The sequence below is a fragment of the Rousettus aegyptiacus genome, unplaced genomic scaffold (genome assembly GCF_014176215.1).
Source record: "Rousettus aegyptiacus isolate mRouAeg1 unplaced genomic scaffold, mRouAeg1.p scaffold_m13_p_8, whole genome shotgun sequence".
Classification (NCBI taxonomy): domain Eukaryota; kingdom Metazoa; phylum Chordata; class Mammalia; order Chiroptera; family Pteropodidae; genus Rousettus; species Rousettus aegyptiacus.
The window spans coordinates 93535223-93549850 of record NW_023416311.1 but is presented as its reverse complement, the minus strand read 5'-3'; positions in this window follow the sequence as shown (position 1 = coordinate 93549850).

Sequence of the window (14628 nt, the reverse complement as noted above, 5' to 3'; positions counted from 1 at the left end):
GGGGCAAAGGCTCTCCTGCTCTGACTTGCTTCCTCAAATAGTAATAAAGGCTTATAAGAAAATTAGAGCCTCTTATCCTTGTGACCTAGGATTCCCATTCTCTCAGGCATATGCCTCTGATCCTGTTCCTAAACACTATTGCTCTCTTGATTCAATACCTTTAGAACTCTTCTATTAACTTCTGTGTGAGAAGGTGAGGACTTTAGTTCACACCCCTTTATTTCTTTCCTCCATACTTCTAATATATCTTGATTTTTTTTTGTTAAATCTATACTGTGTCTGTTACTATGTCCATAAATATGCTCTGAGTCAAATCGTAGTCTATGATTACATTTGTCAACCTTTACCTCCTTTCCGTGTTTTGTCCCATTCCTGGATTCCTTTTTGTTGGTTTGCTATTTCATGGTGGTGGACAGGATTTTCCACTTACTTTTCAAAGAAGGATTCATGGGCTAGGTATAGAATTCTTGGTTGAAAATATTTTTTTCTCAGATTTTGGAAGATACCGCTCCCCTCTACTTATGCCTTTTAGTGTTCCCAGGGGACATCCATTCTTATTCTCACGCCGTTTTGTCACCTGTCACTTTTTTTCTGTGAAAGGTTTAGATCTCTTCTTCAGCCTTATTCTGAAATTTCCTGAAGAGGACGTAGATATCTTGCCTTCCATTGAGGTGAGCAGCCTTTCCTTTCTGGAGATCCACATCCTTCAGTTCTGAAATGCTTTTCATGTTGTCTTTGATCGTTTCCTCCTCTACTGTTTTTTTGGGGGCCTTATATCATCTAGGTGGTGTACTTGAAGAGAGATTTCCTTAACTTTCTCTTCACAGTCATTCTATTGTGTATGTGTGTGCTTCGTTTCAGCTGGTATTTATTTATTTTAGTTTTCAAGAGTTCTTGTTGTTATATCATCCTTACAGTGTCCTATTATTGTTCCTTGGATTCAATTTCTTTTATCTCAGGTATTCTTATAAATCACATTGACGTTTTGTTTAGCGTGCTGCATTGTTTTTACTTTAAGTTCACTTGTCTATGTTTTGCTCTCTGTCCTATTGTAAGCACGCCTAACTCCCAGAGATCCTTGTTTAAGAGTGAAACACTAAAAAATCTATTAGAAGTATGTGTGTGTATAACCATCCTTACTGAGGGTGGTTATAGACTTAAGAACTTAACTGAATTACGATCTGTTAGAGAAATTATTTTTGCATTCTATTCTCCTAACGAAACTTCTATTATTTAGATGACCTACTGTCTAAGAGATCTCTTTAAGTTTCTCATCCCATTCTTACTGATTTAAAAAAAATTTCGCCTGGCACTTTTTTATGTTTTCAAGGGTTTTTTCTTTTTCTTATCATAGTATCCTATAGGGTCGTTAAGTTTCTTTAGAGGAGTTTCTTCCAATTTCCCTGTGAGGTAAGCCTGTGGCTTTTTGATTTCACATGAGAAAAGGGACGCCTTATCATTCCATATGCCGACTTTCACTTGCTCTTCCTATGTCCGGAACAGTACCTCATCCTCGTCCTCCCCCGACTCTGGTGTCCCAGAAGGTTGACACCAGAGCATAAACCCAGTGGTAGTCTTGGGGCGGGGGGGAGGGGGGGACGGTGGGGGGGGGAGGGCAGGGTGAAGTAATCACCTGACTGCACAGGTAAGGATTTAGATGGGTCTAATGGCTCTCTTCGCAGATTTTCAAACAGCACTCATATTTAGTTTCCTTTTTTCCATTGTACCTTTTAAGGCCATTCTACCATGGCTCCTGGTCCCATGGGAGAGAATATGGTATAGAGGCAAAAGTATGAGCTTTGGAAAAAGATAATTGGGTTAATATCCTAACTCGGTCACATCGGGTAAATTGGTTTCATTTCTCTGAGCCTCTTTTCTTATCTATGTAGATAATGCCACTTTCATGGAATAGTGGCGAGGAGTTAAGTTTTACGTATGGCATCTGAAGAGCAATATTGTCACTTGCTGCAGTGTGCACCTTGCCCCAGGAGTCACCCCTCTATGTCATCACCTCCCCTAACTGCCTTCCAGCTCTCAACCCCACAGCACCATCTTCTCTGTTCCACTGTTTTCTGTGTCCTTGTGTCTTCTGACTTCGGCTCCCTTCATACCATAGAGATGGTTCTTGCCAAAGACCAAAGATCCTCTGTGTTGCATTTGACAATTCACTAGAAATTCATGTGTTCAGAGAGAGAGAGAGAGAACCCTTTGGGATCTAGCTATGGAACTGGTGTTATATCAGACAGTGAGGAAGGTGGACATAACTCCTACCTGCATGGAGCTAACAGTCTAGCAAAAGAGGAGACCGAATATTTAACATCGTGATGCTTGTCATAAAGGGGAAAGTACCGGACGACAGAAGCACATCGAGTCTTTAGTGTCACGGGAGGCAGATCGAGACTAAAGCCCGGAATGAAATCAGGGGCTGGAGAATGGGAGGAAGGAACTGATAGAAGAGGCAGCAAGAGAGGAGAAGTGACTGCACTTGAGAGGGAGGGGGCTGGGGAAAGCAGCGGGGAATGGGAGGCAGGGCTTCCGTGGAATTGAGGGTGCAATGACTAAGGGACAGAATCAAGGGTCAAGGGACTGCGGGCGATGCCGTCTCTGGGAGTGGTGATTAGATCTAGATTCACAATGTCCTGTTTGAAGAGACATTTATGTGTTCACTTTGAAAATATGGTCTGTGCTTTCTGTAAGCTCTTAAAGATATTCCATCCAGGAGAGACTTGGGTAAACTGGTTTCTTCAGGATAAGACTTCCTGGAGTTTTCAGAATTTCAAAGTGAATTACAGATCTTTCGTGATGCCAGAACTCCTTTTATCAAAAGGGACTCTCTGATCAGTGGTATAGGCATTAACTCTGGCAACACCCGATCTATATGCAGTCATGAAAAATTAAAGGCTATTTTAGTGATGGGCAGCAGAGGGCAATCTTGCCTTCCTTATCCAGATTGGTACACATAACAGACACGGTTGAGGCAAAATCAGTTCCTGTAACTAATGCTAGCTAGAACTTCAGCGGGAGCCTTTTCTGTTTCCTCCGTAGTTCCAACCCCGAGTTTATCTCCATTACTGCAGAAAATTGGCTTTTAAAATTGCTTGAGGGCGTGGCTCCATAGTGCAGTGGTTAGCACGTCTGCTTTACACACAGAAGGTCCTGGGTTCGCGCCCCAGGTGGAGCCACAGACCGTACCCTGGGTGCACCAGGCCCGGGGTGCACGCCGGGAGCGTGTGGGAGGAGACACCCCGCCTTCAGAGATGCAGTTCCTAAGGGGAAACGGCAACATCCATAGGTCAGGGGTGGAAGCGTATGTGGGGAGAATTAAAGAGGGGAAAAAATTATTTGAATGAGGTACCCATAGAACCCCAAAACAAATACACATGGAAATGTCTCTGAGTCGTCCACTCAATGGGGAAGGGTAGTGGAATCAAAGAGCATTATCTGATAATGTTTATATCTTGAGACGGGACCTTGCACTGGTCATTCTCAGCTGCTCCTCGTTATACTCAGTAATGGAGCCAAATGATCAGGGTCTGGAAAGCGGCAGGGGGCGTGCCTTCCCCACCTCTTTGTTATTAGGTAGAGTAGGGAGAGGTGGATGGGGCACAGGCCTGGAGGAATGGGGGATGGATTTATGGTTTTCAAGCAGGGGTAGGAAAACTCATGAAGAAGAAAGGTCGGTGCCTAGTGCGCTACAAGGAGCAAAGCTTTAACAGAGTAAGGATGTAACTATTAATAGGCGGGATCTTTCAGAGAGAGTATAGGTTCCCCAGAGAAACGCATTTTTCTATGGCCTTGTTCCTTAAAGAGTATCAGTGAAGCCCGGAGGCTAAGAGAACTTACAAGAACATTTTAGTTAAATGAAGGATGTCATGGGATCAGTGGCTGAGGATTAGGTAGATACGGAATCAGAGAAAAATATATATATAAAGGTTGTAAGGTTTGGTAAGTCCCCTCTTTGGCTCTCTTGGATGTGGGACCAATTGAGGGAGGAGGATGGAGAGGGGCAGAGGAACACAGGAGCCTCGCAGTTGGAGAGCCAACCTTTACCTTCGTTACTGACAAAACCGCTCCGAGCACACAGTTCCACCACCTTTGTGATGATAAGGGGCTGGCTGCCCCTTCTCTACAGAGGTAGAAATAAATTCCTCCACCCAGGCCTGGCAGCTGCAAACCCCTCTCCTGATAAAACGTGAGGCAGAAATACCTTCTTACTGGACTAGCTGGTTCACAGCAAGAGAAACGGGATGGGGCTGAGGGGGCAGACAGGTACTTTCTCCTGCTCGGCTCATTGAATAAGTTGCCCTGTAAGGTGGGAAGTGGGGAGTAAAGAGAAGTGAAGAGAGGGACTAGGGGGTCGAGTCTAGCCAGATAGGAGGGAACTAACATTTTCTTCTAACAATTGTTTGGGCTCTTAACTCTTTTTCGAGGTTGCTCCTGCCGGTGAGCATGCCCACGTTGTATTTGGGCTGCACAGGTCAAAGCTTCAGCCCAGGTCTTTTCTCTGAAACTTAAGTGAGACCTGGATTGCTTCTGTTGCTACATTTTCAAAAGCACCTACTACTTGGAACCTTCAATATGCACAACTTGCTGCATGAGCAGAGCCCCTAGGTCTGTCTTCATGTGATCCAGAATTAATACATTTTGTACACCGACGAATCTCAGCACCTGCTCCTGCACTGACAGAAGAAAAAGGATTTAAATGTGGGAAAATCTACCTCTGGGGTTGATCCTGGGCAATGTGTAAGTTGCATGTGGGCAGGGGGTGGCCACTGAAATGGAAGGCCGGAGATCGGGGTCCCCAAATTCAGTTTAACATAGGTTTCCTTTTAAATATACAAAAAGGATACTTTTTACTAATGATATGCCTGGTCCCATGATGCGTGAACCTGCCCATGCAAATCAAATGCTTGAAGTGGGTGTGGTGACATTTCTGATAAAGAATAAACGTTTGTAGATGGCAGGATGGTCGCTTGCTGTTCTGTGTCAGGATTCTTAGTAGAAAACAACAGAACTCCCGTTAGCTGGTTCAAGTGGAGAGGAGTTAATGAGAGGATACTAAGTTCACAGACCCTCCGCGAGGGGCTTGGGGTCAGATGTGGGAACTGTGCCAGTGTGAACTGCCCCAGACAGCGGCACCTGACTTCCAGATGGAGCCCCTGCTGCAGCCTCTGGCAAACAGGTGCCTGAGCTCGGCTCACCTCACCTGCGCTGAGCCCTGGCTGCCCAGCAAGCTGGGCATCTCTCCCCGGGATCCACCCGCCTCTCTTTGCTGCCGTATTCTCATGGCGGTTCCTTCCTCCCACAGAAGATCTTGCTTTTGGGTCTCTGGGTTTCAAGGGAGGTTGGTAACGTGCATTAGGGGGGGGGGGGAAATCAACCGGAAATAATAATAGAAATCAAGCAGTATGGAGTGACCAAGAAAGCATGACAAAAGTCCATGCCCACCATTATTACATTGTCCCATAGACACAAATCCAGAAACTGAGACGGAACGCATCACTTAACACATTCGATTTGCATGGGCATCTTCACGCATCACGGAACCAGACCGCCACCCTATGTTAATTTGCCATTACAGTTTTTCTTGTAATAAATAGTTATTTAAAAAAAAATTCAATTCTGGGAAGTGAAAATTGTTACAGTGTTCACAGTTCTGGACAAGGATATGTTATGAGTATTAATTCAACGTGCAGCTAAATGGAAAGGTTGGTTGAATAAGCTGTCTTAACGAGGTTTTGTGTGTATGGGGGGAGTGACTGGGCAGAGGGGTCGATCGACTCTAAGGTGTTTGATTTTCAAAGGTTAGCCTTCTAACCCCTTTCAAAATCACCTAGCATTCTTGTTAAAATTCCGGGCTAATCCCTGACCTAACAAATCGATCTTTAGAGGAAAAGTCTAGAATATATATTTTAACAAGCTCCAAAGCTTGAGAACTGCTGCTTTATGTGGGAAATACAGATACCTCGAAGGAATATTAATAAATTAGAGTTAATTACTATATCAGGGTACTGCTTACATTGTATTATTTATTCTAATCTCCTTTGATTTAGAGTTATGTCTGCTATATACATCAACTCCACAAATTCTGAAGGGAGTGTTTTATCAGTATATTTGAATTACAAATGTCTATCATTTCCTAGCAGTCATTAGTCCACTTATTTCTAAGCCTAAGGTCACAATCAGGGCACAGCTTACCTAAGCCACTAAATCATTGTTTTTGATAGCAGAAATCTTATTTCTCCTCTTACTGGACTTTAACACCTAATTGGCATTTATTTTTTAAATGTACAAGTCATCCTCCTTCCAGGAAAATATTCCACCAACTTTTCTTACTAGCTAAGCTTTTGGAGCGAGTGTTTCCCAAACTTAATGTGCATCAGAAAAATCTACAAGGTTTGTGGAATCTGCGAGGTTCCTGACCCAGTCGACCTGGGTTTTGAGCATGGTGGGCACGCTAAACAATCACCCCAGTGGACGCTGGCGTAGGAACCGCCCGTCAAGCTGCTTGGACAGCCCCAGCTCCCCAGGTTGTGATTATCTTTCTGCCATAATCACTCGTTGGTGTAGATTTAGTGCAGCCTAGGCAGAGGGATGCGCTTCTGCCAGCAAAAGCCTCATTAGTCCCAGGATTATGCCCTACCTACCTGTCCATTGTCTCCCCTGCTGTCACAGACACCTTTCTTGAGGTGTCATGATACCCTGGCTTTCAAACACACCTACATGGTCCACTGTGGGCTGTAGCACTTAGCTTCCCGTGTCCACACATTTGGCTAATGAGATGTGAAACGTGGCTTGACAATTGCTCAGAGGACGGCAGAGAGCAGGTGCTGGGCTCAACTCTCACAGGGACTCCGAGGGACGGAGTCAGAAGCGGACCACTGAGCACGAGATTCATAGGGTCCTCGATTCATTCTCTAGCTTTCTCCTGATGTCCTTGTAGCAAGACAGAAAAACTCAGTTCTTGCCACAACTCAGAGGTGCAGCTTATTTTCTGTAATTGGAATTTTCTCCTGAGCTCTCTCTCGTGGGATACTAGGCAAACATTAACTACATCTTCGACCCAGTCTAAAGCTTACTCCCTTAGTTAAAAATGCTCAATTCCTCAAATAACTTCTCTCCCTTTGTCTCTCTCCCTGTGATTGTGTCTGATACTGGAGGATAGAGCTTGCTTGACCTTGTGGCTTTTGGCCAACGGGTGGTGGGGGAGTTGGGGTCTTTTGGGAGCCCTAGACACTGTGTAGTGCCCAATCAGTGTTTTTGCAAAGTGCAATAAAAATGAATAAGAAAAAGAAAAAACTATAAAACATGTTCATGTTGTCCATCGAAAATATATACATGTGATTAATATAATCATTATTATACTAAAAACTTATTACTTCACAATAAGTTATAAGTGAAATAGTGATGCCCCATATTAAGGGCCTTAATTTACGTACACTTCGAATAAATGTCATATAAATCAAATTTAAAGTCTGTAATGAGCTTTTTTGCTTTAGAAATTTGTCAATCCAATGAGATTTGATTGACAAGTTTCTAAACATTCTCTGAACTACACTTTCATACTTATCTAGTTGCAGACTGGTGGCAGGCAATTTTTGGACTGCATCGGTCCATAAAATCCACTTTGAATAGCACTCTTCTGCACATTTTTATGTTCATTAACTAATTAAATCCTCACAATAACTCTGCGAGGGCAATATCATTATGATACAACTAATGAAGGAGACTAATAAGTATCAGAGTTTGGGGACCCAAATTCTGAGGCCCTAAGGCCCCTATTTGTGCCACATTGTGGAGGGAAAGAAAGATATACCAGGGAAATTTCTGTCTCACCTTGGAGACCCAGGGTGGAGCGAGCTAATGAGCAGTGGAAACCAACAAACGAGATGAGTTAGATAGGGCATGGGATGGAATCGGGGTGGGCTAGGGTGGTCTGTCTCATTCAGGACCAATGAAAAGTATGGGTAAAATCAAACAACCTGTGGTGGGGTCCCAGTCCTTAGTCTTGAGGGTTAGGGGAGGCCTGAGACTTGAGAGGCCCCTGTTGCTCAATGTTGATTATATCTTTCAATTAGAAGGTAAGGAGCAAAGCATGCAAAAGATTCCATTTGTTCTATAAAGACACTCCGACCAAATGGCTGGTATGGACAGTTGATTGTAGGCCAGCAGAGCAAGATGCTAACGAACTAAACACAGTTGAAAGAGATGCTTGACCCAGCTCTCCATCCTGCTGCATACATATGTCATTTGGCTCCTAATAAGTCTTTATTTCTAGAAATTTCCCTTTTTAGAGTGAAATGTTTTAATAGAAAAAGGATAAAATATTTCCAATGCTTTATCTTATTCTCACTAGGATCTTAAGGATTTGGGAAACTTTTTCTTTATGATAAAGCAGATAAAGAGATGGGAGGGTACATTTCCTCAGTTGTCTCATCAGAACATGTTTGGGTTAAAAACAGGAGACGCTGTTCCTGCCAGATGCGGGAAAGTGGAAAGAAACCAAGACAAGGGGAAGGGGTGTGTGTGTGTGTGTGTGTGTGTGTGTGTGTGTGTGTGTGTGTGCGCGCGCGCTCTCACTCTGGGTGGCAGCTGTCGGACTTTCTCACAAATGAACTCTCTGATCCAGCCTGGCTCCACAGAGCGGTAGAGGTGATCACAGGTTAGCAGTAAGTAATGAGGCTATGGGCATACCTCATTGCATTCACCTCGCTTCATCGCACTTTTATTCTGTTGTGTTTTTTACAAATTGAGGGCAAGATCCTCCACCAGCAAAAAGATTATAACTCACTTTATTGCAATACCCTCTTGTGGGGGTCTGGAATCAAACCCAGAATATCTCTGAGGTATGCATGACTTTATTTTGTTTACAGTAGACTTTCAACTTACTAGGGTAGATTTGGATGAGGATAAGGTTTGAGAACTGGGCTTCAGGGATTCTGCAGTGTACTGAAGTACTCACGTACAATTTTTGCTCCTCCATTCCCTGGACGGACCTTTCTCCAGGACCTAGGAGCAGGTCTAGGCCCGAAGTCCCATTCCAAAGCACTTAGTCCTCATTCCAAACTACAGAGAAAAAGGATATAAGTTTGGCCTAAAACACAGTATGATCGTGTTACTCACTTGCTAAAATCCTTTACTATCCTTAGGCTAAAGTAAAACAATCTTTAAAAAGGGTGGCGAGATCCCCTGTAACCTTGCCCTTTACAGTAGGCAGAATAATAGCCATCCAAAGATGTTCGCGCCCTATTCCCCAGAACCACCTGGTTTCATGGCAAAAGGGCATTAAGGTCGCAGATGGAATTAAGGTTGCTAATCAGCTGGCAGTAACATAGGGAGAGCAACCCGAAGTACCCAGGTGGGTCCAGGGTAATCACGAAGGGCATTAGAAGTTGAAGATGAAGGTAAGAGAAGAAAGTCAGAGGGCTGCCGTGTGGGAAGGAGATGGTCAGCTGGTCCTGGCTCTGAAGATGGGGAAAGAAACCACGAGCCAAGAGGCGAGGGCGGCCTCTGGAAGATGTTGGAGGCAAGGAAATAGGTTCTCTGTTAGGGCCTCGAGAAGGAGCACGACTCTGCCAGCACCTTGATTTTAACCCAGCGAGACTGCGTTGGACTTCTAACCTCGAGAACCGTAAGATAATAAGTTTGTGTTGTCTTAAACCACTTCTTGAATTTGGAGGGTTTAAGCTCAGCTTCCCCACAGGAAAGCCAGCCGCGTCTTTTTCTTTCCCTCCCTTTGGAGTTTCGTCATCAGTCACAGCTCTCCCAATGCACGGCTAAATGAGGGACATCCTATCGCCTTCTTTGTAGTGCTAGTTGGGAGAGTTATCATGAAAATTTATTCAAGACTATGGACATAAAATGATTCATTCCAGAATGCCTGTTATACCCAGCAGACCCTGCAGGCAAAGAGTAGTTCTATCCATTTGGACTTATAGCAGGTCCTGAAGTAACATTGTTTTGTTCAATGCCATTTCGTTATAACATTGATGACATGCCAGAGGACCTTAACTCTTGTTTATATCTATTAACCTATGGTCAAATTGGTTTCGTTCATTGTGTGTCGTTTCACTGCAATCCCAAGAACCTACTGACGACAGTGAGTGAAGACTTACTTTACTTGCTATGCTGCTGCTTGGAACTGTAAGCCCTGGATGTGGGTCCTGGTTTGAGATGCCTCAAAAAGACTGACTGTGGTCAGCACAGCTGCCGTGGAGCAGCTCAGCTGAAAATGACGAGCGTAAAGGAGTCAGGACACAACAAGCTTGGTAAGCGCTCTCTGTCGACAGCTGCAGGGAGGTTATCAACATGGTGGCAGGGCCAGGAAGTGTCAGTGGCAAATGCTTTTTCAATCACCTTCCACTTTGATACCCTGCAGAGACGGTTTTCCCCAAGACAGGATTCGATACTGAACTTCCTCCCCTTTGATACCAGTTGGGCTCTCAAGGACTTGTTCTGTTAAAGGCTGTGTGACCTCTACCATTCTGTGGCTGAATGTTCTTTCTCAAAAGGAAGCTAGAACCACCCTAAGCCCCCCGCCCCCCTCTTACAGAGACAAGAAGAGGAGAGCTACCTGTAGTACTCGGGAGGCCACTGCAGAGGGCTGGGTTGTATTCAGTTAACGCGATGATAATGATTACTCTATGCCATTGAGAGTCGTTCTCAGTCACTATTGTCATACGCTTCTGTTTTTATGAGGTCTGACTGGTTCGGTAGCAACCTAGATGGATTGCCCAGATTTCTATCCGTTGTTCATCTGTTCATTCATTCAACACGTACTTATGAGCATGCAATACATACCAGGCAGCCGTCTATGCACTGGGGATGTGAGAGAGAACTCATAACATATACATTCTAGTTGCAGATAGGTGATAATGAACCAATAAGTTAATAGGATAAGTGCCATGAGAAAAATAAGTCAGGGAGGGAGGAGCTGGAGCCTTCCTAGGGTAAGAGCAGTGAGGGTGGCCTCACGGAGAAGGTGACACTTGAGTGAAGGTCAGAGGTTGAGAAGGAGGAAATGACGTATATATATCTGGGGGATGAGCCTTCCAGGCAGGAGCAAAAGCAAATGCAAAGCCCATCGTTCATCACCTATTAATCATGGAATTATTGATATTACTCCTTGTCCTCTCTATTCTCCAAGTCAAGTACTATCTGGTCACGCCTCTTGAATTTGGGTCAGTTTCTGTTCCTCAGCTTCCAAAATCTTGTATTCACCTGTTTCCTAAAGTCTGAAATATTAGATTAAACCATCTATAATTGTCAATATGTAACCCTATTTGTCCCACAGAAATGGCAGCTTCATGTGGCTCAACCTAATATATTTGGTAGAGACATGGCTTGGAGGAGGCATTTGATACATGTTAATTCTTTCCTCTCTGAGATAGAATATCGTTGATTTAACTTCCACACAAATGTAGGGAGCTGATAGTTGAGACTTTTCTGCAGGTGGGCATAAATGGTGGTCACCCAAGTAAATGAAGTGAGAATAGAGAGGAGCTTAGGGAAAGAGGAAGACAGTGTATTCTGGAAACTTCCCCCAGGACTAGTCTTTCTTGAGCGGAGTTTTCCCTAAGCATTCAAAATTTAACGGTATTGATAATTTGTTTCGACATTCCTTCATTTTGAAAAAATATACTGGATACCTCAAAAAATAAAGGTGGCCTCGATCTCTTTAAGACCTCAGTGAGACTCTGGGTCAATTTCACTGACCAGGTGGAAAAAATGGAGAAAATAGAGGACTTCTCTGTGACCCTTGGTCCATCTGTATCAGCATCACCTGCAAATTCTGGGCCTTCTCTTGACCTACTGAGTCAGAATCACTGGGACCTGAGCCAAAGAGCTTGTATTTGAAGCATTCCCCCTACGTCCGTGTACTTTATACAAACTCAAGTTTGACATCATGTGGTTGGGAAGTTGAATGTGTCATTAGACACTGGATTTCCCTAGGGAAGGAGTACGGCCGAGGTTAGGAAAAAAGCCAAAGGCTTGGGTGACAGAGGAGAAGAGCGGACGAGGACTGTTAGGTGGGCACTGTGACTCTCGAGGAAGCAGTCTCTCCTGCGGGTGGCTGAGTGACGGTGGCTCTATCTTGGGCCCACTGGCTTTTCCAGGCCTTTTCCTATCATTTTGTTTGAGCTCCACGGCCACACTGGAAGGTTCTGAGGTGGGCTGAATGATATTAAAACCACCTGACTGCAGAGGACAGGGACAGCAAACATGATGCCTCTTGTCCTCACCTGGAGCTCCTTCTTCGGAACCCCATTTCCTAGAACGCCCAGATGGAAACAGAAGACAGCAAACTCCCACATGGTTCTGCTTGATTTAATCCCCAAATCTGTACACTCTGCTTGATGGTGACTTGATAAAAACTTACTGATGGAGTTTGGCTTCCTAGAATGCAATGTGAGAGCTACTTGTGAAATCCTGACAGTTTATTAATAATTCAGGGTGACCTGTAATCAGGATGAAAATGAGCTTCTTTGTTTGAGCGTGGAAGAGATAATTAGCGCATTTGAAATGAGCTCCTATCACTCCTCTACCCTCTTATTTTGTTTCTAGGTCTTGTATGAGTCACGGCCCCGGCCGTGGGCAGAACCTGTAGGCAGGACAGGAGGTGAGGGCCCTCAGACGGGTTGGGATACATCAGAGTTCGAGCTCAAGACCCCCTGTCTCTAGTCCGTTGATCCCAGCATGGCCAGTCACAGCTGCAACTTAACCTGTCTTCCTGGGTGGCCTTCTGAAGCCCAGGCTTCCAGGCCGGAGGGATCCAGGGAGCTGCCCACCTTGCTGAGGCACCATCTCCCACTCATTCATCTATCCTTTGCTTCCAGATAACCTTAGAGCCTCCCTAGCTACAAAGTTCTGTTAAAGCCCTGTGAGCTGCAGTAGAGCCAGCAGCACTGGCCTTAGGCCTGAACCAAAAAGAGGGTCCTGGCCTGAGCTTTGCCTTTGAGGGTCCAGCATGTCACACACGCCAAATCGCGAACACTTCTCCTGCCTTTGCGGTCTACTAAGAAATTCACGTGTGTGTGTGTTTTCCTTTTTTAAAGTCGTGCAACCAATTGAGTAAATAAGAATTATCAGAAAGGGAAATGACTCCCAATGTGTTGTTCCAACGCCAATTCTCCACGTCTCTGACACCAACTGGATGTCCTACAATTTAACTCTGACACTGCCTAGAGTCAGCACAGACCCCACAGGTGAGGGGTCAGTCTCACAGGACCACACCGCATCAGACACCATTTGCAAATGGGGTCTGCGGCTACCTGAAGTCCTGCCCAGCCAGCTATAAGGTCAGGGGTTCCCACAGACATAATTCGCAAGGATGACTCACAGAATCCAGGAAGGCACTTTACTTGTAATTACCAGTTTATTATAAAGGATATAATTAAGACTAGCCGAACGAAAGTGATGCGTAAGGCGAGGCCCAGGGCCAGCACGGAGCTCTGTGCCCTCTCTGAGCACGCTGCCTTCCCAGCAGGTTCGCACGTTCACCAATCCTGAAGCTCTCTGAGTCTCTTTGCTCAAGAGTATTTATTTAAGGATTTTTAAATTCTCACTATGTACCAGGCACTATGCTAGACATTGAAATTCTCAGAACATGTTGTTCCTACCAGTCCCCTGGCGAGCGAGATCGGGGAGAGCAGAGGTTTAGATGCCACCATGGGCGATCGGATGGGGCCTCAGGGGGTGGCATTTGGTGGTGGTAGGGGATGGGTCAGCCATAGTTCAGCATCTGACCTTCAGCTTGGTAGCTCTAGAAACTGAATTTTATCAATTTAGAGAAATCGACTTATACTAACTGAACTCACAGGAAATAGATGTACAAACCAGAATGTCAATTCATTGTATTTCCAGCAGTTCTTTATCAGCTGATGGTGATATTGTATAGGGTGGTGAATGATTTTTGTCTTTTGCAAAGTAGTAGAAAAGCACATGCATATTTCTGGCTTTGCCCACATCCTCTGGGCACTACGAAGAGCCGCTGATGGCTTTTCCCGTGTTTCTTCCTCAGGAGATCGATCCGTTCTGTCTCTCGTGCCTCTGCTGGCTTTCGCAGGTTGGCACAGCTAGGCTACATTTCCAATTCCATCTCCTACTGCTTTGACTCGGGGAATGAGCGCAGATTTTGCCAGTGTTCCGTGAACTGAAGCCAAAAGTTATACACTGGTATGAATAAGCTAAAGTAGTAAATTTTCTGAATTTCCTTCAAAAATATTTTTTCCTCGAGACATCGGTGACTGCTGTTCTTTGCAAGGGAAGGTTAGCAGACGCTAACACAAACGAATATAGAGCAAACACATACTAACAGACGGTCCCTCTGCTTCACTCAGACTTATGCGTGCATGATTTTCATAGCACGTTAACAGTATGCAGTGACTTAACATTCCTAAGCCCATTTAATAAATACAAGTAGATTTAGGGTAGTTTGGCTAAATCACAATTCAAATGTTGGAATTAAATATGACTATTTCATAATATTCCTCTAAGAGACCATCGCTCCCGGTGTCTTATCTCCCTGGCCACACCTGGTATTACATAGCCTGAGGTAACTTCTACAGGTGGCGGATCCCATCTGCTGATCTTACTCATGATGGGAACAGAGGCTAGCAAAGCCACTGT